The sequence below is a fragment of the Staurois parvus genome, unplaced genomic scaffold, assembly GCF_062004578.1.
Source record: "Staurois parvus isolate SC_StPar_1 unplaced genomic scaffold, SC_StPar_1.0 ptg002802l, whole genome shotgun sequence".
In the NCBI taxonomy this organism is placed as follows: Eukaryota; Metazoa; Chordata; class Amphibia; order Anura; family Ranidae; genus Staurois; species Staurois parvus.
Window position 1 is genome coordinate 128,474 of NW_028320598.1, and position 25,479 is coordinate 153,952.

General features: G+C 49.5%; 1 protein-coding gene across 4 annotated transcripts in view; it reads right to left on the bottom strand.

The window, feature by feature from the left end:
* LOC149429102 (protein kinase C and casein kinase substrate in neurons protein 3-like) overlaps nt 1–21,474 on the bottom strand; it is a 132,682-nt gene extending 111,208 nt beyond the window's left edge. The window contains exon 1 of one of the 4 annotated variants that reach the window (XM_089666726.1): nt 21,357–21,474. The gene's annotated coding sequence lies outside the window, so the exon portion shown is untranslated. The remainder of the gene's footprint in view (nt 1–21,356) is intronic. The other 3 variants (XM_089666729.1, XM_089666728.1, XM_089666730.1) reach the window with 3 other exon arrangements.
* Nucleotides 21,475–25,479: the final 4,005 nt, after the last annotated feature.

Below are 25,479 nucleotides of genomic sequence, written 5' to 3' on the forward strand. Positions count from 1 at the left end.
AGGGGAGGATTCGGCATGCTCCATGTAAAACCACTATACAAAAGCAGCTAAATACATGTTTTTTTTATCCTGCCTTTAATATACTTCAGGAACAGTGCTCCCCCACGTCCAGCGGTGGACTGTTCCTGCTATCCTCACAACCAGAGCCAGTCTACGAGAGTGATGACGTCAGGAACAGTGCTCCCCCACGTCCAGCGGTGGACTGTTCCTGCTATCCTCACATCCAGAGCCAGTCTACGAGTGTGATGACGTCAGGAACACTGCTCCCCCACGTCCAGTGGTGGACTGTTTCTGCTATCCTCACATCCAGAGCCAGTCTACGAGTGTGATGACGTCAGGAATACTGCTCCCCCACGTCCAGCGGTGGACTGTTCCTGCTAACCTCATATCCAGAGCCAGTCTACAAGCGTGATGATGTCAGGAACAGTGCTCCCCCACGTCCAGTGGTGGACTGTTTCTGCTATCCTCACATCCAGAGCCAGTCTACGAGTGTGATGACGTCAGGAACACTGCTCCCCCACGTCCAGTGGTGGACTGTTTCTGCTATCCTCACATCCAGAGCCAGTCTACGAGTGTGATGACGTCAGGAACACTGCTCCCCCACGTCCAGCGGTGGACTGTTCCTGCTAACCTCATATCCAGAGCCAGTCTACAAGCGTGATGATGTCAGGAACAGTGCTCCCCCACGTCCAGCGGTGGGCTGTTCCTGCTATCCTCACATCCAGAGCCAGTCTACAAGTGTGACGTCAGAAACAGTGCTCCCCCACATCCAGCGGTGGACTGTTCCTGCTATCCTCACAACCAGAGCCAGTCTACAAGCGTGATGACGTCAGAAACAGTGCTCCCCCACGTCCAGCGGTGGACTGTTCCTGCTATCCTCACATCCAGAGCCAGTCTACAAGCGTGATGGTGTCAGGTACAGTCCATGCACAAGACCATTAGTATGTGGGGTGGACAGGAACCCGTCTTGTGCTCAGAGGATTAAAGGATTAGGCAAGTATATCTCCGTTCTCATCACCTCTATGCAAAAAATAAGCTATGACCGCACTGCAAGGAGAAAAAGAAAAAAAAAATTCCTGGAGTTTTTTTTTTTTTTTTTTTTTTTAAAGATGAACTCCAAACAAACAGCTCATGCCCATGATGGGATATGTAGCTGCAAAAAAGATGAACTTGGTGTATTAGGATTTTATTACAGTCGGGTAAGAAACACCTCCAGGCTGGTGGACCACACCTGCACTGACATGTCGCTCTCTGCAGGTCGATGATGAGCTGGAGAGAACTGGGAGTACAGCCATTTATAGCCAAGTAAATATGCTGCATACCAACGTTCAAAGGGTTAACATGCTGCAACTTTAATCTGCTTACAGCTCGGAGATCTTTAAAGCCTGTACATTTCAGCTGAGACAGAAGTCAAACTGTCCCTAAGAAAGCGCCCACAGAAGGGATACACAGTGCATCCTTTATACGCAGGGCATGCACACAGCCCTGCAGATGATCCGCAGTATTAGACGGCTGAGCTGTCAAAGGAACACTTCAGAGCGGCCCATTATAAACGCACTTGGATGTCACCAAGTACCAAAATCTGTTACTGAAATCTGCAGCTGGAGGTCACCATCTGGTAATGGGTAGCACGGTGGCTAAATGGTTAGCACTTCCGCCTAGCAGTACTAGGGTCGCCGGTTCAAATCCCAACCGCGACGCCACCTGCCTGGAGTTCGCATGTGCTCCCTGTGCCTGCGTGGGTTTCCTCCGGGTACTCCGGTTTCCTTCCACACTCCAAAGACATGCCGATAGGTTAATTGGCTGTCTAAATTGGCCCTAGTATGTGTATGTATGAATGTAAGTTAGAGACCTTAGATTGTACGCCCCTTGAGGGTTAGGGACCGATGTGAATGTGCAATATATATGTAAAGTGCTGTGTAAATTGCCGGCGCTATACAAGTACCTGAAATATGGGGGAAGGACACGAGTGTAGAAAGCAGTCACACAATTTCAGTATCACGTTTCTTGTCTTCCCCCCAGCCCGGACACCACCCCCCATTGACTTCTCCATCACATCCAACAACGCCACCATCAAACCCGCCCCGCAGGCCAGAGTACTTGGTGTCATTCTGGACTCCAACCTATCCTTCCAGCCCCAAGTCCAATCTTTAACAAGCTCATGCAGACTCCACCTCCGCAACATCGCCAAAATCCGCACGTTCCTAACCCCAGAAACCACTAAACAGCTCATCCACTCCCTCATCATATCACGACTCGACTACTGCAACTCCCTCCTCACTGGCCTGCCTCACCACAGGCTATCCCCGCTTCAGTCGATCCCGAATACGGCTGCCAGACTCATTCACCTTTCCAACCGCTCCATCTCCGCCACCCCCCTCTGCCAATCCCTCCACTGACTTCCGAATGCCCAACGGATCAAATTCAAAATCCTAACACTGACGTACAAAGCCGTCCACCATACTGCCCCGAACTACATCACCGACCTAATATCCAAGTACCGCCCAACATGCACACTCCGCTCCTCACAAGACCTCCTTCTCTCTAGTTCCCTGGTCTCCTCCCATGCCCGCCTCCAGGACTTCTCCAGGGTGTCACCCATTCCTGGAACTCCCTGCCCCAACCCATCAGATTATCACCTACTCTCCTCTCCTTTAGGTGCACCCTGAAAACCCATCTCTTCAGGGAAGCCTATCCCACCCCCTGCTAACTTGCCGACCTCCTCCACTCTTCCTACCACTCCATCCCCCACAGCTATCTCCTCCTGTGTCACCATCCCCTCCCTCCTAGATTGTAAGCTCCAAGGAGCAGGGCCCTCGATCCCCTCATGTTTTGCATTGTATTGGTATTGTTCTGTCACATGTTCTGTCCCCCTTTGTAATGTACAGCGCTGAGCAAACTATTGGCGCTTTATAAATACTGTATAATAATAATAATAATAATCATCATGGAGGTACCGGTCATCTGCCACACCCCAGTATTGGAGTTTACCTAGAAGCCTATAGAAGATCGTGTGAGGCAATCGCTTGTTTGCACTGGAAACAAAATCATATAAAACAGCTTTTTAAGGCTAGGTTCACACTACATCGGGGATCAGCAACCGGCAGATCTCGGCCAGGTGATTGGTGGATCATGGTCAGGGCTTGCTGACCCGCCATCCCGGAGCATCAGAATGCAATGCAGAGGGACTACTTGTAAAGTTGGAGTTGTAATCTGGAGCAAGAGCCCCATAAGTTGATGTCTCCTCTGTAGTGCCGGCTCCTACGCCCTGTCATGGTTGGTGGGTGTAGCACCTTCCAAGCGTGACCCATTCAAGTGAAAGACGCCGCTCTGCAACTGTGTGCAATACAGAAAACAAGGGGTTAAACAAGCTCTCACCACCTGCTTTGACCCCTTGGACCCCGCAGAAGTATGCCTTTGCGGGGCACTTGAAGAGTGGCCCCATTTACTTGAACGAGTCCCGACTGACAGGCGGTAGCACCCACCAAAAGCTACAGGTGTAATTCCTGCTTCGCCATGTGTATACCTTTGGCTGCTTCCTCAGCAGCTAAGAGGGATAGGGATTGGGGGAGATAAAACATGACTGAACTGCAGGGTTTTACCACCCCCCAACTTTAAAATGTGAACGAGCCCTAAGAGTGCAGCTGCCAGATGCAACTAAGGGGGCTCATTCACAAGTACAGCAGACACTGCTGCTCCTCTGCAAAGCGATCCAAGTGTGTTTGACAGGTGGGTGAGGAGGTGATATGTTGCCTCCTCACCACCTGATATAAACCCATGATTGCCATGCAATGCATGTGATTGTGACACGGTAGTACTGCAATCAGAGGTTTAAAATCAGGTATGAGCAGGTTACACTGGCTGACACTGTGCCCGCTGATCTTCGACTTCACCCATGTTGTTCAGGTAGATCTCCACCTCTTTAACCGCTTACACTCCACCCTATAGAAGAAATACTGCTACAAGGCGACATGGGTGCGCAAAATCAGGTATATTTACATGATTTTGCATTTACGTGTAGGGGCATGTGCGAGCCCTACCCACGCCGCCATTGGCGGTCTCACCTGTCGATCTCCTGGTCCCAGCCGGTGATTCCCCACCAGCACCCGGCGATCACCGTACATTACCGACAGGGGAGAGACCTGTATATAAACAATACATAACATAATAATATGGCTCCAGTTCCCGATGCTCTCCAGAGCCTTTTTTCATCATGAAAAATGCATGCAAAGCATTTTCAAGGTACTCAGATGGACAAAACACTGAACACAGGATGTTCCTACCAAGCTGGTCACACGTTGTAATTATTATTATTATTATACAGGATTTATATAGCGCCAACAGTTTGCTCAGCATTTACAATATAATGGGAGACAATACAGTTCAATACAAGAGGGATGTGAGGGCCTGATCCTTGGAGCTAACAATCTAGGAATGACCAATTCACACCTCAGACCTCTCCCACCCTTGGAAACAAAAGATATGTTAATGACCATTCACACCTCAAATTCCTAATGAAGACCCCCTGCCAGGTGACCTTAATGACTCCACCAGACACCTTTCCTACCCTTGGAAACAAAAGAAATGTTAATGAGCAACTCACACCTAAGCCAATTTCAACACATACTGCTATCTCTGCTTCTACTCTCTGTATTTCTCTGAAACAGTCTGAAATAGTTAATAATTTACCACTTTTCAGTGTAAAAAACGCTTCTAAACACAAACGCACATAAACACGCTATGCAAATGTGGCTAAACAGATGTTTTTTTAACATACGTTTTCCAGCAGTGCGTTTCCATCGTTTAGAAGTGTCCCGAGTACATAGGCAGCATAAAGGAAATAACACCTCCTCCCTCCACAAAAAAAAAGTTGACAGCGCTGTCAGACAAGGAATAAAATAAATCCTGGGCTCATGGGCACGCAAGGCACTCACACAATAGATAGAAACGCAGGAGCAAATGGGTGGGATGGCAAAGAGGGTAATGTGGCAATACAGCACAATGGCAACTGAAAACAATATGGCGGCTATCGGCAATGAGGACCTCGAAGACATATGAATGGCTCCCCCCTGGGCTGCAGCAACTGGTTCAACGGGCTAATGGTGGATCTACGTGCAAATTGTAGGCCAGGCAATGCAACACACTGAATGCAATACACCAAGTCTACGGTCAGCTGAACCAATTGCAAGCAGTAGCGTTGTGTAGTTGAATGGGCTCTAAATAAATATGAATGTATAGTTGCAGCAAGAGTCACACAAATCCACCCCGCCGATATTGAATCTGTCCAAACGGCATGGGTTCATGCACAGTGGTTGGGTTAGGTGAGCGACGAGTCTATCAAGATGCTGAATGCACAAGTGTTCTGGTTAGGAATCGTTCCCAGCAGTGATGACTTCACGAAGTACTCCCAGTTCTGGGACTGTTACCTAGTGGCAGAGCCGGGGCGAAGTAGAGTATTGCTCACCACTCCCAAGATTCCCAATCATCACCAAGGTGGATGATCCCAACAGCTGTCGTAAGTCCTAAAGATGTCCATCATCCACAGTCAATCCCAAAAGTACATCCAAACCAGCCTCTCTCAACCAGGGTGCCCAGGCACTCTGGGGTGCCTTAAGGCTTCTTTAGCGGTGCCTTGGCAAAATGTCAAAAAATTGCCCAAAACTTGTATACAAGCCAGCAGGTGGAACAAGCCCACCTTTAGTTACAAAAAGCCACAGGTTTTCATTGTGCACCATTACCACCTTCTAGCCGCCGGCAACCCTGACAACCAATGACATCATCAGTTGATGAGGATGTCAGCTGCCTGCACAGCATCCTAGTTTGACCCTCCCCTGCCCCCTTCATCAATGCTGGGGTCACATTAGCTCAGAGGGAGAAGGGAAACACTGGCATAGTAGTCAGTACCAGCGTGCAAAAGTGTATTTGCTTTGGAAGAATAAATCACCTCTAACGTTGGGTTTCCTACATGTGTGCATGTTGCTGTTAGAATAGTTTTTCACATTTTAGAATGTGGTGCCCTTTTAAAATTGACATTCTTGAGGCATCCCATTCTAGAATGGGGCACCCCGGGACTGTCCATAATTTTAAAGGGTGCCTTGACTGAAAAGAAGGTTGAGAAACACTGATCTAAACCACGTGAGGCACCCAGGTGAGGTGGCATGGTGGAAAGCCAACTTGTTGAAGCCCGGGTCCGAGGCGTAAGGATGTCTGTGACGTCAACGCGTTACGTCCACCGAGTCACGTGAGCTTTGTCAGCTTCACCCATGCGAGGGCCGTGTTTACCCACGTGTTCCATGTATGCTGTCCCATTGATGTCTGTTGAGTTGCAGCGGCTGCAGACACAGATGCTGATCCCAATTTGACATCGGTGGGGGTGCAGTTGCAAGGCCTTGAACGCAGTGTGCGTCCATGGCCGTGAACCCGCGCAGATGTCGCGTAGGGGGCAGCAGCTGTGCCTGTGCAGCCCCTGCAACTCAACAGACATCAATGGGACGGCATACATGGAACACCTGTGCATTCCCGTGTAGAAAACCATGGCCATCCCGTGAGCGTTTGCTGTAGTACGCCCCATGTGAATGAGGCCTTATCTCTTTAAAGGGCCATACAAAAGTATCAGAGTACACAGGTGAAGAGGCCTTCCCTCACTGTTTGCAATCTCAATTAGAAAGAACAACATTTAGATAGAAGATTGCCTTTGGCTGTGGGATCTCGCAGGACAGAGCTGGCACTAGAAGTGCCCTGGCCAGTTTAAAGTCCATGGAGTCCGCTGCGAGTGCCGATCCCCGCACAGTACACACAAGGAGCAGCTCTTCAGCTCTGCCCACGGTCCTGGCAGGGCCCCCTCCTTCTCCAGCGCTAAGATGGCAAAAAGAGAACAGCAGCCTTTTCTTCCAACGCCGTCCCTTTACCGACCGACCTGCGGCTGCCAAAATCACCGGCTTCAAACTGCTCATGAACACAGGGGGAAAAAATTCCTCTTGGCTCATCAGTAAATAGGTCTACTGTCCTGATTCCGCTTGTGTCACTGCGGGATTCCATAACCAGTCCAAAATAGAACAGGATATATCGTGTATTCAGTGGAGTCAGCAATGTGACCGACACTGGGGAGGGGGGTTCTAATTAACCTGTTGCAGCTTCCCTTCCTCTCAGTATGGGGGCCGATCACATCTGGGATTTAAAATAAAAAAAAACACCCAAAACTTAATTTACAGCACCTCGAATGCACGCATTTCTGTACGATCACATGCATACATACACAGTGCTAGGCTGAAATCCAAAAACTGCCATTGAGATCTATTCCTCAATAGGCTATATACCCACTTTGTGTGCAGCAGATGCCTTTACAAACCCAGATATTACCTTGTAAATGTAGCAGTGACATTACTGTACTGTACATAGCCTGTGCAGAGAGCAGAGCTGTGGGAGGGGCCCAGCAGACCCCACCCACTACAGACTGCCTGCAGAGAAGTATAGGAGGGGCGGAGACAAGACCAGCCACCCTGCACAAGGAGAGAGAGCAGCAGTGGCTGGTCTTTATTACAGGCAACTCCTGCATAGAGGAAAGCTTCTCATTGGATTACTGCACAGATCTGGAAGAAATACACAAAACATAAAAACGGAGAATCCAGCAAGAATACACACGACTCTTAAACGTAGACCATAGGTGTCAAACTGGCGGCCCTCCAGCTGTCGCCAAACTACAAGTCCCATGAGGCATTGCAAGACTGACAGTTACAAGCATGACTCCCAAAGGCAGAGGCATGATGGGACTTGTAGTTTCCCAACAGCTGGAGGGCCACCAGTTCGACACCCCTGAGGCAGACAAAAATTGCTTATCCCAAAGTTCAACTTTAACCAGAAATTGGAAATATTTTATGTGCAGAACACACAAATACTGCAGAGGGAGTGGAACGGTGTAAATTGCACATTAAAGGGAACCTGAACTATGCCTATCCAGGAGAGCTGCTAAAGTACTGCGCAACAATTGCCAGGAGTAAATACAAGTGAAGGGATGGACGCTGCTCAACTGACACCAGGAGTCCAATCTTGAGGAATGGCCTCAGCTGCCGTTCTGCCCATGTCACCGACGCGTTTTGCCCCACCCACCTCTATGACTAAGCCTGAGTGGGCGAAACGCGTCAGCGGGCATGCCCAGAACGGTGACTGAGGCCATTCTTCAAGATTGGACTCCTGGGGTTGGTGGAGCAGCGTCCTTCCCTTCACTTGTATTGGCCGATACTGGAATCGCTGGAACTCATGCTCCCCTCTTCTCACTTGCCGTTGGGGTGATCTTTTTCCTTCCATCCATAGCTTGGAGCGGAGCCATAAGGTATACCGGCAATTTGAAGTCTTTTCATTTTTTTTTCTGCATTTTTCCTTCTATATGCACCCCAGACAGCAGTATGTCATTCCTCAGGGTAAGCACCTTGATGGCGACAATGCCTAAACATGCCTAGGCACCGGGTATCAGCATGGTCACTTATCTGTGCTGGAAGTGCTTGCCATAGGGTGACAACACAGGAGAGCAATTGGAGCGTTGTCACCCTGTAACCGGAAATGTCTGAATAAAGACCTTCATGGCAGAAACACCAGGTAATATTTTAGCCCCCCCTGCCCCTCCCGATTTACACCTGTGGGATTTGATGCACTTGTGTCATTGTGCAACAATGCACAAGGGGTCCAGTTCACACCTATGCAACATGCTTAGACTCCATGTACACGAGCCTACCCTGACCACCGGCCGCAGAGAAACGCTGATCACGGCAACCGCAGTACCACAATTTTGGCAAGTTTTGTGGTTTCCCGCAGTCGGCGGTCAAAATGTTCCTATCCTGAACGTGATTCTTCCGCGTTCAGGAGAGGGAGGTTTAACCTCACCTAAAACGCGGCAGCTTCTAAACTCTGCTAGAAGCCTGTGTGTACATGGACATGTAAGCTTTTATGGAGTTGAGTTCAGGAGCTTTGGCAAAAAATTAAAAAAAAAAACAAAATGCCAAAAGCTCCTAAATTCGAGTTTAAGAGCTGCTCGTGTATATGAAGCCTTAAAGTGGATGTAAACCTCAGACATGAAATATAAATGAAGCATATCCCTCTATAGGGTTTCAATTAACCATTTGCCCTCCAGAGGATTTACCCCGCCTTCCTGACCAGGCCATTTTTGCGATACGGCGCTGCGTTACTTTGACAATTGCGCGGTCATGCAACGCTGCACTCAAATGAAATTTGTCCCTTTTTTTTTTAACCACAAATAGAGCTTTCTTTCAGTGGTATTTCCTGCGTTGTATATGTTTTGCGCAAAAAAAATTCAGGAAAAAAAAAACCATTTTAGACGACTTTTTGCTATTAACCCCTTCACGCCGGATCGTCCCGGCGTGAAGAGGAGTTCCTACGCTGGGAGGTGGGCTGCATGGGGCGTGGCTTAGTGTCATGTGGCCGCCGTGATGTCACGGCCGGTCACATGATCGGGAAAGGTCCCAATCAAAAGAGCAGACCGGGACCCTTCCGTGAGTACCTCACGTGTGCTGGGAACACACAGGGCGCCCGCTCTTAGCACATGGTTTTTATTGCATGAACGCAAATGTGCGGCCGCTCGGCGTCTAGGCCCAGACGCCGGGAGGCCGCACATTTGAGTGCGGCCGGCGTGAAGGGGTTAAACATGTCCAGTAATAAAAAAAAAATTTAAAATTTCAGCGAAAATGTATTCTGTTACATCCCAATACGTGCAAATTAATTGGTTTATGTGAAAGTTATAGCATCTACAAATGGCGGTATAGATACTGGATTTTTCTCTCTTTTTATACTAGTAATGGCAGCGATCAGCGACTTATAGCGGGACTGCGGCTGACTTCCCCAGTGACACCAACACAGTGATCAGTGCTAATAAAAAGCACCTGGACTTGTAGTTTCGCAACAGCTGGAGGGCCACCAGTTTGACACCCCTGCACTAGATGGATGGGGAACAGATCCCCCATCCATCTGTTTTTAGTTGATCGGATACAGGCAGGTATAAACAGACATTTCCGTTTACATCTGCTGCTCCTTAGAGGGCAATGGGTGGACCAATCGGGTCTGTCTAAAAAACAGACAGTTGGACCCAATAGGTCCACCCATGTGAAAGAGACCCAATACATGTCAATTTTATCATCCAGGATAATTTCCCTTCTGATCGATTTAGATTGGATTCAGAGTCGATCGGCCCAGGTGGAAAATTATTGATCATATTTGTATCAAACAGGGGCAGACTGACAACTCATGGGGCCCCCAGGCAATAGGCGATCATGGGGCCCCTGTGTCCTTGCCCAAACTCAAAAAAGCCTATGGACACACACACAAAAAAAAAAAAAAAAAAAAAAAAGTACCAGGGGCATCTCATGAGGACCCCTACTGACCCCGGGCCCTCGGGCAATGCCCGAGTTTCCAAATGGTCAGTCCGCCCCTGATATCAAATCAGAAGCACTGAGATGCTTTGTTCAGGAATTTAAATCACATGTCAATTGAACAAACTAGAAGAATGCACACAGAGATGTGATCAATAACTAATCGATTTATTGATGAAAATCCACTACCCCAAAAGCGTTCTATCGAGAGAATGGATTAAATGGACTATACAACAATTTTTCCTACCAGAGAAGATCGATCAGATAAGAAATTGATCATTTATTAAAGTGTGTATAGCCACCATTAGCTGCTAGCTCAAAATTCAGCTTTGAGATTTTGTGCCGTTCCTGTATCACTTGTCAAAAGCACAAAATAGAATAAAAACCAACCAATAAAAGGAAATCTAGAAAAAAAAAAAAAAAAAAAAAAAAAAAGACTATTTAGAGAGCTCAAGCCATTAAACCTCCAAATCCAAATCAGCAGAGGCCTCATTCACCGATATTAACCTTGTGTTAGGAAGGGAATTGTAAATGAAACCCCCGTCCAGCGCCAGCCAAACAGGTTTTGAAGAAAGCTGAAAGTTTAAGGCATTCCTTGTTAATATGCCAAGCCAGCTCTCCATTACCGACATGAAAGAATGACGGATCGTGCTGGATGTTCTGGAGCAACAAAGACTGCTCAAACAGTAGTTCCCACATACGCCTCCATAAGTGCTGCGGCAGGCAAAGAGTTACTGGTGCTCCTGACTGGGGAGGGGGGGGGTTCAAGTTTCAGGGAGGGATTTTCTGAAGCATTTTAACCTTTAGGGTCCTTTAACTCTGCAGCACTTAAAAAGACAGGAGTATTTAAAGTGCAACTGAACTCAGAAAGTGAAGACTTGCCAAGCAAAAGCTCGTGAACACAGATATTTGCCCATGCATTGTAAAAACCAGGCGTATTTCATTGCCCAGGAGTCACATGTGGTACGTACTGCCCTCTGCCAGCAGCCTGTCAAAAAAATCAATGACAGGCTGAAATATGCAGTGGACATAGAAAGGAAAGAAAATAAAGAAGCGATAGGTGACAGATTTCTAGAAGGAGATAGATAGGATACATTTTTTTTTTCTCCATTCTTTTCCTCTCACCCTCCCCCCCACCCCTCCCCTGCTTTCTCTATTTTATTTTTTTTGTCCTTCACCTTATTCTTTTTTGACTGGTTAAGAAAAAGTTATGGATTGTTCATGGGAGGATACGGGTGATTGTATTTTTCTTGTTTATTACATTCATAGCACCAAGCTCTCCTGATAAGTCAGCTGTTCTATCTTATGTACAAAACTGATTATTATTTAATGCGGATTGTAAACTTTAACAGCTTAATAAAATTCAAATTGTGAAAAAAAAAAAAAAAAAAAATGAAAAATGAGGAGCGCTAGAATATAGTCCCAGATGTATATCCAAACAATGATAATGTGCATATAAACCAAATAAAGGTAAAAATGTATCATTTTTTGCTCCATAAGATGCACCTAGGTTTTAGGAGGAAAACAAGAAAGAAAAAATATAGGGGATGCCCAGAGACTGCCGACGCGGTACAGGGGATGGCCAGAGACTGCCGACGCGGTACAGGGGATGGCCAGAGACTGCCGACGCGGTACAGGGGATGGCCAGAGACTGCCGACGCGGTACAGGGGATGGCCAGAGACTGCCGACGCGGTACAGGGGATGGCCAGAGACTGCCGACGCGGTACAGGGGATGGCCAGAGACTGCCGACGCGGTACAGGGGATGGCCAGAGACTGCCGACGCGGTACAGGGGATGGCCAGAGACTGCCGACGCGGTACAGGGGATGGCCAGAGACTGCCGACGCGGTACAGGGGACGGCCAGAGACTGCGGACACAGTACAGGGGATGACCAGAGATTGCGAACTTACTACAGGAGATGACCAGAGACCACAGACGTACTACAGAAGATGACCAGATACTGCGGACACGATACAGGAGACGACCAGAGACTGCGGACACAGTACAGGGGATGACCAGAGACTGCGGACACAGTACAGAAGATGACCAGAGACTGCGGACACAGTACAGAAGATGACCAGAGACTGCGGACACAGTGCAGGAGATGACCAGAGATTGCGAACTTACTACAGGAGATGACCAGAGACCGTGGACATACTACAGGAGATGACCAGAGACCACAGACGTACTACAGAAGATGACCAGATACTGCGGACCTTTGGGGAGCGGGGGTGCCTCTCCCCCCAAAGAAGTGTGTGACAGGTCCCAGAAGACTATGGGGCCATTCACAAAGCGCAGCGCTTCTCACGCATGCGCAGTGAGCACCCGGCTGTGAAGCCGCAAGCTGGCACAGCCTGCCCACACTAAAGATGGAGGACACCGCTGGACAGAGAAACAGGTAGGACGCAGTCTTCCAGTTCTAGGTGACGTCATCAGCTACCAGCCTCCCTGCGATCCCTGGACACCACCAGAGCGGCCGGGACAAGGAGGATCTCATAGGATCCAGCCGCAGCACCGCCGGGACATACTGCATTATGACATGCTAATTAAATCCTGCGCTTGTGAGTTTTTAAACTTATTAAATTGTTTGGTTTTATCCAACATCTACACTTAGAGTGGTGCTGCTGTGTTTTCTCTCTCTTCTGAAATACGCAGTGGCTGCACACAGATCCAAGTACTACTTATGTAAAGGGGTGTATGCCCCAAAAGCAGAACAAGTACTGCTCGGACATGTGTACAGAACTGTGTATTCCAACCCATCATTGATTTAAACGGCCACTGGGAGCAAGACGCGCGTACCACCCAGGCACTAGAATACACACTTTTTTAAGCTATAGGTCAAAGGCATCCATGCGGCCGAGCCCTTACAGATCACATCTAGATGCAGTAATGGCACATAAGCAGTACCCTGAAAAACGTGTATTTTGTCCATAATTTATCCTTGAATATAGTAAAGCATTCCCTGGTACTGTACGTGAGGTGCCTAGGCACACCCATTCCTTCAGCCTCATAGCTGTATACCTGAAGTGTGAGATCAAATGTGATGCTGCATCTGTCGGCTAATCTCAGGAGATTCGACAATTTAACTGTTGTGGTGCTCGGTGTTCTCTTTGCTGGAGAGTGACACGATAAAGCAAAACCCTGCCTCTAACAAGATGGTGGCCTCCACACACAGGCAGCACACGGACACCAGGGATCAGTTCCACTTTGATAGGATTTACATGCGTTTTCCTTGTGTTTCATTCAGACAATTTGCATTGCACAAATTAATATACAGAACAAGGAAAAAAAATAGGGAGTGCTTTCTGTACAGGTATAAAGAAGCATGTGTTTAGAATGAAGCTATGTTTCACACATGCAAGGCACAGCAAGAGGTCAACTTTGATTACCTTCTCCCTAGCAGGGCTGGGACAAGGGGTGGGCGGAAGGGGTGGCTGCCCTGGGCGCAATAGTGTGCTGCAGAGAAGGGGGGGGCACCTACCTTCTGTTACAAGGGACAGGAGTAGTGACAGTGGCAGTGATTTTGACAAGTAACTGTTGGGTGTAGGATTCCCTAATCTTGCACAACATGAACTGGAAGGGGGGGTGCAGTGTGGCATCTTTGTCCTGGGTGCTGAATGACCTTGTCCCGGCACTGCTCCCTAGTACCATGTAATGACCTTGGCTTTGTTCCCCTGTAGCTCCAATCAGCAACATGGAACAAGGAAAGGAACCTTCAACATTCGTCCTACACAGAGCTTCAGAGTCTCCTTGCCTCCATTTGATAGTGCTGGACCAACACCAGCTATTCATGAATTCCTCCACATGTGAAAACGAACAGGTAACTTCTGAGTTCCTGATGCTGAGCAGAATGGGAGGGAAGAGAAGGAAAATTAGAGTATATGATGCAGCATAGGGGCTACTGAACTAAACCTGTTGCTATGCTTTGAGTAAGCAAAGCACTGAGGCACTTTAAAGTAGACCTTGCATGAAAATGAAAGGTCCCGCTACCAATGAGGTCCTTCCATGCTGCAAAAAGACATTTCAGAGAATGGAGTAGAAAAAAAAAATGCCTTTAACACCAGCTACAGTTTACTTCACCTAGGCCTGGTGATGTCACTTGGAATCCCTCGGAAATATGCACTTCCAGGTATGGGGAAATATGTGACTGTCCTTCCTTACCCTCAGGATGCAGTACTTGGGCAGGAGCAGACAATCACCTGGCCCTTCAAAACCAGCTTCTGCCTGCTTTTGTCTAGGCCTGGTGATGTCACTTCCAAACCTTCAAGGTACCCAGCACTTCCTATTATGGGGGAAGTGACTGTTTCAAAATTTTCAGGATGCAGTATTTAGGTAACAGCAACTATTCCCTAGGCCCCTTAATATCAGCTTCTGCCCATTTCATCTAGGTCTGGTGAAGTCACTTGAAATTCCTTGGAAATACCCGGCATTTTTTGGTATAGGAAGCATGTGACCTCCTACCGTTACTCTCAGAATGCAGAGGTCATCAGGCAAGATTGGCCAACCAATAGGCCCTTAGACACCTGGGCGTTTATTTACTAAAGCTGGAGAGTCCAAAATCAGACTCCCTTCTGCATAGAAACCAATCAGCTTCTAACCTCAGCTAGTTCAATGAAGCTTTGGCAATGAAACCTGGAAGCTGATTGGTTTCTATGCAGAAGGGAGTCTGATTTTGGACTCTCCAGCTTTAGTAAATAAACCCCCTGCTGTCTAGGCCAAGTCAACTTCACCTGGAATCCCTTGGAAACACCCAACACTTCAAGTACAGAGAAGTATGCGACTTCCTTCCCTTACCCTGAGGATTCAATACTCGGACAAGAGCAGCCAATCACTAGGTCCTGCTGGTTTCACCTAGGCCCAGTAACGTTACTTGGAATTCCTCATAGAAACCCGGATCTTCTGGGTATTGGGGGAGGGATTGTGCAACTCTCTTCCCTCCCGCTCAGGATGCGGTACATAAGAGAACCTGCCATTTTGCTCAGAATGGGCCAAGCAACACGCTCTCTCTAACCCTTAAACCTCAAGTCCCTAGCTGTGATAATGATACCAACCTAGCCCCAAATGCAAAAATAAAACCCAGAAAATTCATCCTACCCTTACCATACAGATGACATACAGCATTTCTCCAAATTTTAAAAAATGTGAGATTCTCAGCTTGACCCCACCCCCACCTTACTTACAGCCTAGTGGTGCAGATGCAGGTAAGGAGCCTAAACTCCACCATGCAGGAAACATCATAAGAGATATACAGCTTCCTTTGCTTAACTTATGAAAATGCCTGGCCATCAGGTCTAGTATCTGGATTCAATAATTTGAGTCAATGGCCTGAAAACATATGCAGACCACAAGAATTAGAAGTCCTTGTCTGCACTGTCCAGGCACTGTCCAGGCCAATGACAAAGCACTGGAGCAAGAATCTTAGCATGAGAGTCTGGCAAGGAACATCTTACAAATCCCCATGTTTCTATTAGGACAAGTTTACATTAACTGCCTACCGGGAACTTTCACCCCCTTCCTGCCCAGGCCAATTTTCAGCTTTCAGTGCTGTCACACTTTGGAGGACTATTGCACGGTCATGCAACGCTGTACCCAAATTAAATTTTCAGAATTTTTTTATACATATAGAGCTTTCTTTTGGTGATATTTATTCACCACTGGGTTTTTTTATTCTTTGCTAAACAAAAAAAAAAACAAAAAAAAAAGACCAAAAATTTAGAAACTTTATGAGTTTCTGTTATAAAATTTTGCGAACAGGTAATTTTTCTCCTTCACTGATGTGCGCTGATGTGGCTGCATTAATATGCAGCACTGATGGGCGCTCATAGGCTACACTGATGGGTACTGATGAGGCTGCACTGATGGGCACCGAGAGGCAATGGTCACTAATAAACAATGACTGGCTGCACTGATGGACAGTAATGTGTAAATACACTTGCCAATTACTGGCTCTCCTCTGTGATAGCGTGAGGAAAGTGCAGCCGATAATCAGCAACTGTATTTACATTGGACACAGCTGATCACGTCGTAAAAGAGCGCTGCGATTGGCATCTTACCACCTCATGTGATCAGCTGTGTCCAAAGGACACAGCAATCAGAGCTCGCTGGGTGCGCGCCCCAAGGGGCACGTGGGAGGTGTTTCTGAAGGACATCACATGACGCCCTCCCAGAACTAGATGACCGTGCTGTAGCCATTATTCGGCTATAGCCGGTCGTCACGTGGTTAAACATGCAGTACACAGGTACAAACTGTATCTTTGAAAAACAACATTGTACACACCTCATCATTTGGCATTTGCCATTTACATCCGCCTGTCCATAGAGCTGCAAGGCGCTTCTAATCAGGTCTGCCAAAAAAACTGACAAGTGGATCTGATTGGAAAGGCCATGTGAAAGGGAAGCAGTGCACTTCCTGCTTCTTGAGCCCAATAGCTGTAGATCTGCGGTGCGAGATCATACAAGGCACTGCTGCCTCTCGCCACTGGTCTCATCAAATTTGGGGTACAGCTCGGCTCTCCCTCGGGATGCAGAAGGGGGTACAGCTCGGCTCTCCCTCGGGATGCAGAAGGGGGTACAGCTCGGCTCTCCCTCGGGATGCAGAAGGGGGTACAGCTCGGCTCTCCCTCGGGATGCAGAAGGGGGTACAGCTCGGCTCTCCCTCGGGATGCAGAAGGGGGTACAGCTCGGCTCTCCCTCGGGATGCAGAAGGGGGTACAGCTCGGCTCTCCCTCGGGATGCAGAAGGGGGTACAGCTCGGCTCTCCCTCGGGAAGCAGAAGGATTTGGATTGATATGTTATGCCAACACTGTGCTGCTCATTGTTTTCCTTGCTGAAAAAGGAAGCTGTACCTGATAACCTGCAATGCAAAAATCTCCTTGCTTCTTCATTATTTACGTGGATCTCTTGTTAATCCACCTCTCCTGTTACATCTCGATCAAATACCCCACCAGTCATCAGGTGAGGAGCTCTGACATCAGGAAGCAAAGACCTGCACCTCTACCAAGATGGCCATCTCCACACACAGACACAAGGAAGAACATGGCATGGGAAGTCAGCAATGGGGAAAGATCAGCGGTGGAAGAACACTGGCAACTAGTCATTTGCACTTTTTTGGGCACAGCTTTCACACTTCAGGCTCCAAAGCCATACTGATCGACTGTATATTATTATTATTATACAGTATTTATAAAGCGCCAATAGTTCGCTCAGCGCTGTACATTACAAAAGGGAGACAGAACATGTGACAGAACAATACCAATACAATGCAAAACATGAGGGGATCGAGGGCCCTGCTCTTTCGAGCTTACAATCTAGGAGGGAGGGGGTGGTGGCACAGGAGGAGATAGCTGTGGGGGATGGAGTGGTAGGAAGAGTGGAGGAGGTCGGCAAGTTAGCAGGGGGTGGGGTAGGCTTCCCTGAAGAGATGGGTTTTCAGGGTGCGCCTAAAGGAGAGGAGAGTAGGTGATAATCTGATGGGTTGGGGCAGGGAGTTCCAGAGGATGGGTGACACCCTGGAGAAGTCCTGGAGGCGGGCATGGGAGGAGGAGACCAGGGAACTAGAGAGAAGGAGGTCTTGTGAGGAGCGGAGTGTGCGTGCTGGGCGGTACTTGGATATTAGGTCAGTGATGTAGTTCGGGGCAGTATGGTGGACAGCTTTGTACGTCAGCGTTAGGATTTTGAATTTGATCCGTTGCGCAATCGGAAGCCAGTGGAGGGATTGGCAGAGGGGGGTGGCGGAGACAGTGCGGTTGGAAAGGTGAATGAGTCTGGCAGCCGTATTCAGGATCGACTGAAGAGGGGATAGCCAGCGGCGAGGCAGGCCAGTGAGGAGGGAGTTGCAGTAGTCGAGTCATGATATGATGAGGGAGTGGATGAGCTGTTTAGTGGTTTCTGGGGTTAGGAACGTGCGGATTTTGGCGATGTTGCGGAGGTGGAGTCTGCACGAGTTTGTTAAAGATTGGACTTGGGGCTGGAAGGATAGGTTGGAGTCCAGAATGACACCCAGTACTCTGGCCTGCAGGGCGGGTTTGATGGTAGCGTTGTTGGATGTGATGGAGAAATCAATGGGGGGTGGTGTCCGGGCTGGGGGGAAGACAAGAAACTCTGTTTTGGAGAGGTTCAATTTAAGGAAGTGGAGCGACATCCAGTCTGATATGTCGCTCAGTAGGTGTGTGATTCGGGCTGAGACCAAGGGGGTGAGGTGGGGGGTTGAGAGATAGATTTGTGTGTCGTCGGCATAGAGGTGGTAGTTGAAGCCGTGAGAGTGTATGAGTTGGCCAAGGGAGGAGGTATAGATGGAGAAGAGAAGGGGCCCGAGGACAGAGCCTTGAGGGACCCCAACAGAGAGGGGGAGTGAGGGGGAGGTGGTAGCATTATAGGCAACGCTGAAGGAGCGTTGTGACAGGTAGGATGAGAGCCAGGAGAGAGCAGAATCTCTGAGGCCGAGGGAGTGTAGTTTTTTGAGGAGAAGGGGGTGGTCGACTGTGTCGAAGGCCGCAGAGAGGTCAAGGAGTAGGAGCACTGAATAGTGGCCATTAGCTTTGGCGGTTAGCAGGTCGTTGGAGAGTTTGAGTAAGGCAGTTTCGGTGGAGTGTAGGGGACGGAAGCCGGACTGTAGGGGATCGAGGAGGTTGTTGTCGTTGAGGTGAGAGCATAGGCGGGTGTAGACTAGGCGCTCGAGGAGTTTAGATGTAAATGGGAGCAGGGAGATGGGTCTGAGGTTGTTCGGGTCATTGGGGTCCAGGGAGGGCTTTTTAAGTATGGGGGTGATGTGTGCATGTTTCAGAGGGGAGGGGCAAGTGCCTGAGGAGAGGGAGAGATTGAAGATGTGGGTGAGGGAGCGTAGGATGGAGGAGGAGGAAGGTCGTAGGAGTTGTGAGGGGATAGGGTCGAGGGGGCAGGTGGTGAGGCGGGCATCAGAGAGGATCTTGGAGACTTCCTCGATGGTAGTAAGGTCAAAGGTGTGGAGTGTTGGGGGAGCTTCAGTATGAGGAATGTAGGGTGGGGTGGAAGAGGAGGTCAGAGCAGTGGTGGGGGTGTGGGAGAGGGGTGATGAGGGGGTAGCTGAGTGAGGGTGAAGGGGGTTGGAGAGAGTTTGAGCAGCGACGAAGTCCCTGCGGGTTATGTCGAGGGGGAGGGGGGATAAGGGGGTAACTGTGTGAGAGGGGACGGGTTGAGAGGGCGTGTGAGTTGCGGCAATGTCCTTGCAAATTGTGTCAATTTTGTTTTTGAAGTGATTGGCAATCTCAAGGGCAGTGAGTGAGGTGCTGGGTGGAGGTGGGGGTGGAGAGAGTAGAGAGTTGAAGGCAGAGAAGAGTCGGCGAGGATTGGAGGAGAGGGCCTTGATGAGGGTCAAGAAGTAGGCCTGTTTGGAAGCATGGAGGGAGGAGGTGTAGGTGCGGAAGGCAGATTTGTAGCGGGTGAAGGCTTGTTGGGATTTGGTTTTGCGCCATAGTCGCTCCAGGGCACGACTGTGTCGTTTGAGGGTTTTGGTGTGATCAGTCTGCCAGGGCTGGAGCGGTCGGGGTCTGATGTTGCGTGTGGTTAAAGGCGCTAGTGAGTCAAGGGCTGTTGAGAGCGCATTGTTGTAGGCGGTCAAAGCCAAGTCGGGGCAGGACAGGGGGAGGATGCGGTCGTGGAGTTGATCAGCTGCAGAGTGGAGGGAGGCAGGGTTAAGGTTGCGGAGGTTACGGCTGGTAGTAGTGTGACATTTGGAGGGGTAGGCGTTGGAGGACGAGGAGATAGAGAAGGTGATCAGGTTGTGGTCATGGTTGTGGACTGTATATGTACAATGGCAGGGGCATTAAAGTAATAACCTTCAAATTATTTTTCCTTTAATACCTCTGGTAGCTTTTAATTGCCATTTAGCGCTTTCCTCCCACTTCCTATCCCAATACCAAAAGTTGTCACCAGACAGGAAGTGGGGAAAAACAAGGACATCGATATCAATAATACACCAATTGTTGACATTCCTACTTCACTAGCAAATGCGTTCTTACTCATTCCTCAAGATGCTTGGGTTCGGACACCAAGCTTAGTGGGACTCTATGGCTGGTTTGCGCATGCGCAGATCTCTGCCACAAACCACTGTGTCACATCTGCATTCATGTGAAATCTCACGGCGTACTTAAACTCTGCATCCAACTGTACAGGATCCAAGGAAGAAGCATGACGCAACGTCATTCTGGCCTAGGTCAGCAAGGAGGAAGTGAATACTTTTATATAAAAAAGGGAAACCACCACCTGGGATGCAGGAATGATTGGAAATCATGTGACTGCTGTGATTGACTGTCACAGTGGTCACACGGTCAGGGGCAAGTCCCTACAGATCGTTAGTGGGGACCGACAGCTCGATCTCTGTGCTTGGAGCGAGCGCATTCTCAGCACAGAAACACTGGCCACCCATTGACGCAAATGTGTGGTGTGTGTTACGTGGGGAACAACAGGTTAGGAATTTATGATTGAATAGAATTTTTTTTTTTTTTTTTTTACAAACTGTTGCTTAATGTCCCTTTAAAATAATTCCATATATTTATATGCCTTTAGAAATACCCTATAAATGCTTGACCATGTAAATGAGGCCTTACATGTATTTCCTCTGTGTATTATCTGGCTGCCCGGAGATACCCTTTAAGAATGGGGCAGATACAAATGGTCCAACGTTCTCTGTAGAAGAACTCAGGAGATAGTGACAACACTCTACAAATGAACAAAATAGGGATTCGAGAAAGTGTGCAGTCAGTGACAACACCGGATAAGAAGCGTCCTGGTACCAGCTGTGTTTAGCACGCACACCCCCCTCCCCGAAACAGGCAATCCACTTTCTGCTCAAACGTCTCTTTGCTAAAATAGGTCAATCTACTGCAGACAAAGTCAGACACGGCCGTCGTGTACGTCACACGGGAGCCCTGTTGCTTTCTACTCTGCTGATGTCTGTGACACGGATTCCCCATTCACAGTGCCCACAGAGTCCAGCTCCTTACCTGACAGAGGATGCAGAAGGGGGTAGGACTCGGCTCTCCCTCGGGATGCAGAAGGGGGTACAGCTCGGCTCTCCCTCGGGATGCAGAAGGGGGTACGGCTCGGCTCTCCCTCGGGATGCAGAAGGGGGTAGGACTCGGCTCTCCCTCGGGATGCAGAAGGGGGTACGGCTCGGCTCTCCCTCGGGATGCAGAAGGGGGTACAGCTCGGCTCTCCCTCCGGAAGCAGAAGGGGGTACAGCTCGGCTCTCCCTCCGGAAGCAGAAGGGGGTACAGCTCGGCTCTCCCTCCGGAAGCAGAAGGGGGTACAGCTCGGCTCTCCCTCCGGAAGCAGAAGGGGGTACAGCTCGGCTCTCCCTCCGGAAGCAGAAGGGGGTACAGCTCGGCTCTCCCTCCGGAAGCAGAAGGGGGTAAGACTGGGCTCTCCTCAGGACTGGGCTCTCCCTCAGGATGCAGAAGGGGGTAGGACTGGGCTCTCCCTCAGGATGCAGAAGGGGGTACAGCTCGGCTCTCCCTCAGGATGCAGAAGGGGGTACAGCTCGGCTCTCCCTCAGGATGCAGAAGGGGGTACAGCTCGGCTCTCCCTCAGGATGCAGAAGGGGGTAGGACTGGGCTCTCCCTCAGGATGCAGAAGGGGGTAGGACTGGGCTCTCCCTCAGGTATGCAGAAGGGGGTACAGCTCGGCTCTCCCTCAGGATGCAGAAGGGGGTACAGCTCGGCTCTCCCTCAGGATGCAGAAGGGGGTACAGCTCGGCTCTCCCTCAGGATGCAGAAGGGGGTAGGACTGGGCTCTCCTCAGGATGCAGAAGGGGGTAGGACTGGGCTCTCCTCGGGATGCAGAAGGGGGTAGGACTGGGCTCTCCTCGGGATGCAGAAGGGGGTAGGACTGGACTCTCCTCGGGATGCAGAAGGGGGTAGGACTGGGCTCTCCTCGGGATGCAGAAGGGGGTAGGACTGGGCTCTCCTCGGGATGCAGAAGGGGGTAGGACTGGGCTCTCCTCGGGATGCAGAAGGGGGTAGGACTGGGCTCTCCTCGGGATGCAGAAGGGGGTAGGACTGGGCTCTCCTCGGGATGCAGAAGGGGGTAGGACTGGGCTCTCCTCGGGATGCAGAAGGGGGTAGGACTGGGCTCTCCTCGGGATGCAGAAGGGGGTAGGACTGGGCTCTCCTCGGGATGCAGAAGGGGGTAGGACTGGGCTCTCCTCGGGATGCAGAAGGGGGTAGGACTGGGCTCTCCTCGGGATGCAGAAGGGGGTAGGACTGGGCTCTCCTCGGGATGCAGAAGGGGGTAGGACTGGGCTCTCCTCGGGATGCAGAAGGGGGTAGGACTGGGCTCTCCTCGGGATGCAGAAGGGGGTAGGACTGGGCTCTCCTCGGGATGCAGAAGGGGGTAGGACTGGGCTCTCCTCAGGATGCAGAAGGGGGTAGGACTGGGCTCTCCTCAGGATGCAGAAGGGGGTAGGACTGGGCTGTCCCTCAGGATCCCTGCGTCTGCCTGGCCAAGCGATGGGGTTGGAAAATGTCTGTGTTTGGCACAGAAGTGCGACAGCGCTGTGTGAGGGAGCTGCAGACACGGATTGAATTAATGGACGTCCCCAGACCGCAGAGTGCGTTGGAGCCCTTGTGCATTGGTTGAGGCAGCGCTGAGGGAAGCTGCACAGAACAAGCTTTGTTCTGAGGGGGAGAAGGATGGACGGGGATGTGGTGGGAGGAAACGTCCCCTCTGGATCATTACTACACATCTCAGCATCACTTTCTCCATGTGCAGACCAGGGAGGGAGGGAGGGGACGCCACACAAAGGAGATTTAAACCAGGTAACCGAGTTGCAGTAATCCCCCGACTAGGAAACTACAAAACATCACAACAAGGAAACAACGAGCCGTCTACAAACTGCCTGCCAGTGCTGACCTGTGCTTCTGAAAATGCCAAGTCCCTGGCTGCCAGGACTCTTCACCTCTGATCTAAATGCTGGCTCCGGGACTACAGGGTCCCTGAATGATATTCTCCAAAATATTCCTAACACATCCACTACCTCGCGGCCCTGTGATCTAGTGTTCATGACAATGTTTGCGTCTCCTTGTAATGTCCTCTATGAGCTCCCGAACCTTTCCTTTTCACCCCTCACGTCCATTTGTTTAGAAAGGCTGGCTCCTGTTAGTTGCGGTCATGTACACTTCTCTACACACACTAGTTCCTAGTTTATCTTCGAGAGAGCAAGCCAGGGTGGCTACCTTCCTACATACAGTGAGACCATGGGGAATGAACGCACTCAGGACTACAGCCACCAGGCATGCGTGTACAGCTCCCACTGCCTCCAGCCTTAGAGTGGTGGTCGCTAAAGGGTTAAAGCCGCACTTCCCTTCACTCTTACCCAGTTGTACAGGCTCCTTTCCCATACTGAAATTACTTCCTCCGATTTCAATGGACAGACATGATCTGCCCGCATTGCATTGAGAAGCACAGAGACCCAGAATTGGCATCATTGGGTTTACAACAAGGTATGTAATGAAAATGGAGACGTTGATGAGGGAGCAGATTAAACGTCAGCTTAAGGCTTCATTGAAAGCCGGCCATAGATGATGCGATTTTCATTCCTGCAACCACGGGATGCACAAAAGAAAAATCGCTTGATTCCCCCATCAACACAGTCAGTCTTGATGGGGGAATCCCTCCCTCACAGCTCCCTTTGAGGCACAGGGGAGGGGAAACGTCCCTGCTGGCAGAAGACATAGAATTTCCGTGGCATTATTGCTGCGGCTAGAACTGCTAGCAATAATCCGACAGGTTGGTTGTACCAAAGTCATACAATAGATCTGGGTACAATCAACCTGCCCATAGATGGTTCAAATCTCAGCTGGTGCCTGCTAAACCAGCAGAGATTCGAATCATCTTACACCAGCTGTAGACGTTTTGTTTGAGGGATGGGGGGGCCGCAGTTGTGCTGCGTTTGTGCAGAGTGCCGACGCGCCCCCCCCTTTAACCTCCTTAACAGTCCATATTTCTGTGCTCAAAGCGGTACTTTTTGCATGGAAATATGTATTTTTTTTTCTTATTGTAGGCCTGCAATGTTTAGGAATAACTCACTGAAATCTGTCCGAACGAGAGCCTAGTAAACATCCCGGGTATGATAAAACTTGAAACACAAAATCATAAATAATATAATAAAAAATAATACAATAATAATAATACATTTAATTCAATAATATAATCAAACCAAAAACACAGAAATTTGAAATATAGCGCCAAGTTCGCACATCACTGAGCAAAGTCGCAAAATCGTTTTCAGTGTCTGATGACGAATTTCCCCACAAATCATTATCACTCAATTCTGCAAGTGGTTCTGATTTACGATTGCTGTTCTCTAGCTGGTCTAAAACCACTTTTGATGCTTTTTGGACGCCATGGACATTTCTCAGTTTTCAGGCAGAAAGAACAGTAAAAATGCAGGCAGGGCACAGGACAAAGCACTCGGGACAAAATGTATGTGAAATGGTTTGATACAGTAATGTTTTACTATGTGATTTTAGTTGGCACTTTTTGTCATTTTCAAAATTTCCCGCCGTTCCGTCCCCCGTACGTCTCGACGTCGCAGGGGACGGAGCCCAGAAGACAGATGCCGGCATCCGCCAGAGGACATTACAGGGGACACTGCAGGAGGGACATCGTGGGAGCGCAGGACAAGGTAAGTGACTGAGGGATCCCGGAGCAGCGCCACATGATAAGCTGGAGTGTAGCTCGGGGTTACCACTTGTGGTACTGAAACTTTACCCTGAGCTACACTCGGGAATACCGCCAGGGATGTTAAGCTGCAATAGGCAACTGCGGCAAAATTTACCCGACATGTACCGATCGGCAGGCGGCAATCCGGTTGAACATTAGATGGTCAAGCAACGGGGAAGCTCTGCAAACAGCCTGCAATGCACGGCAAAAATGCCTCCTCCTATCAGTAACCTCTGAAGCGCGATCCATACGCATATCTACACTTAAGGTGCCAAGGAGTTCTAAAGGGATCCTGCATTTAAGGTTGGCTCCTGCAGCTGTCAATCACAGCCTGCGAGGAGAGAGCAGGGGACGGGTCTGAGCTCTGCTCTATGTGTCTATGGATGCCCACAGCCCAGCTTGGGA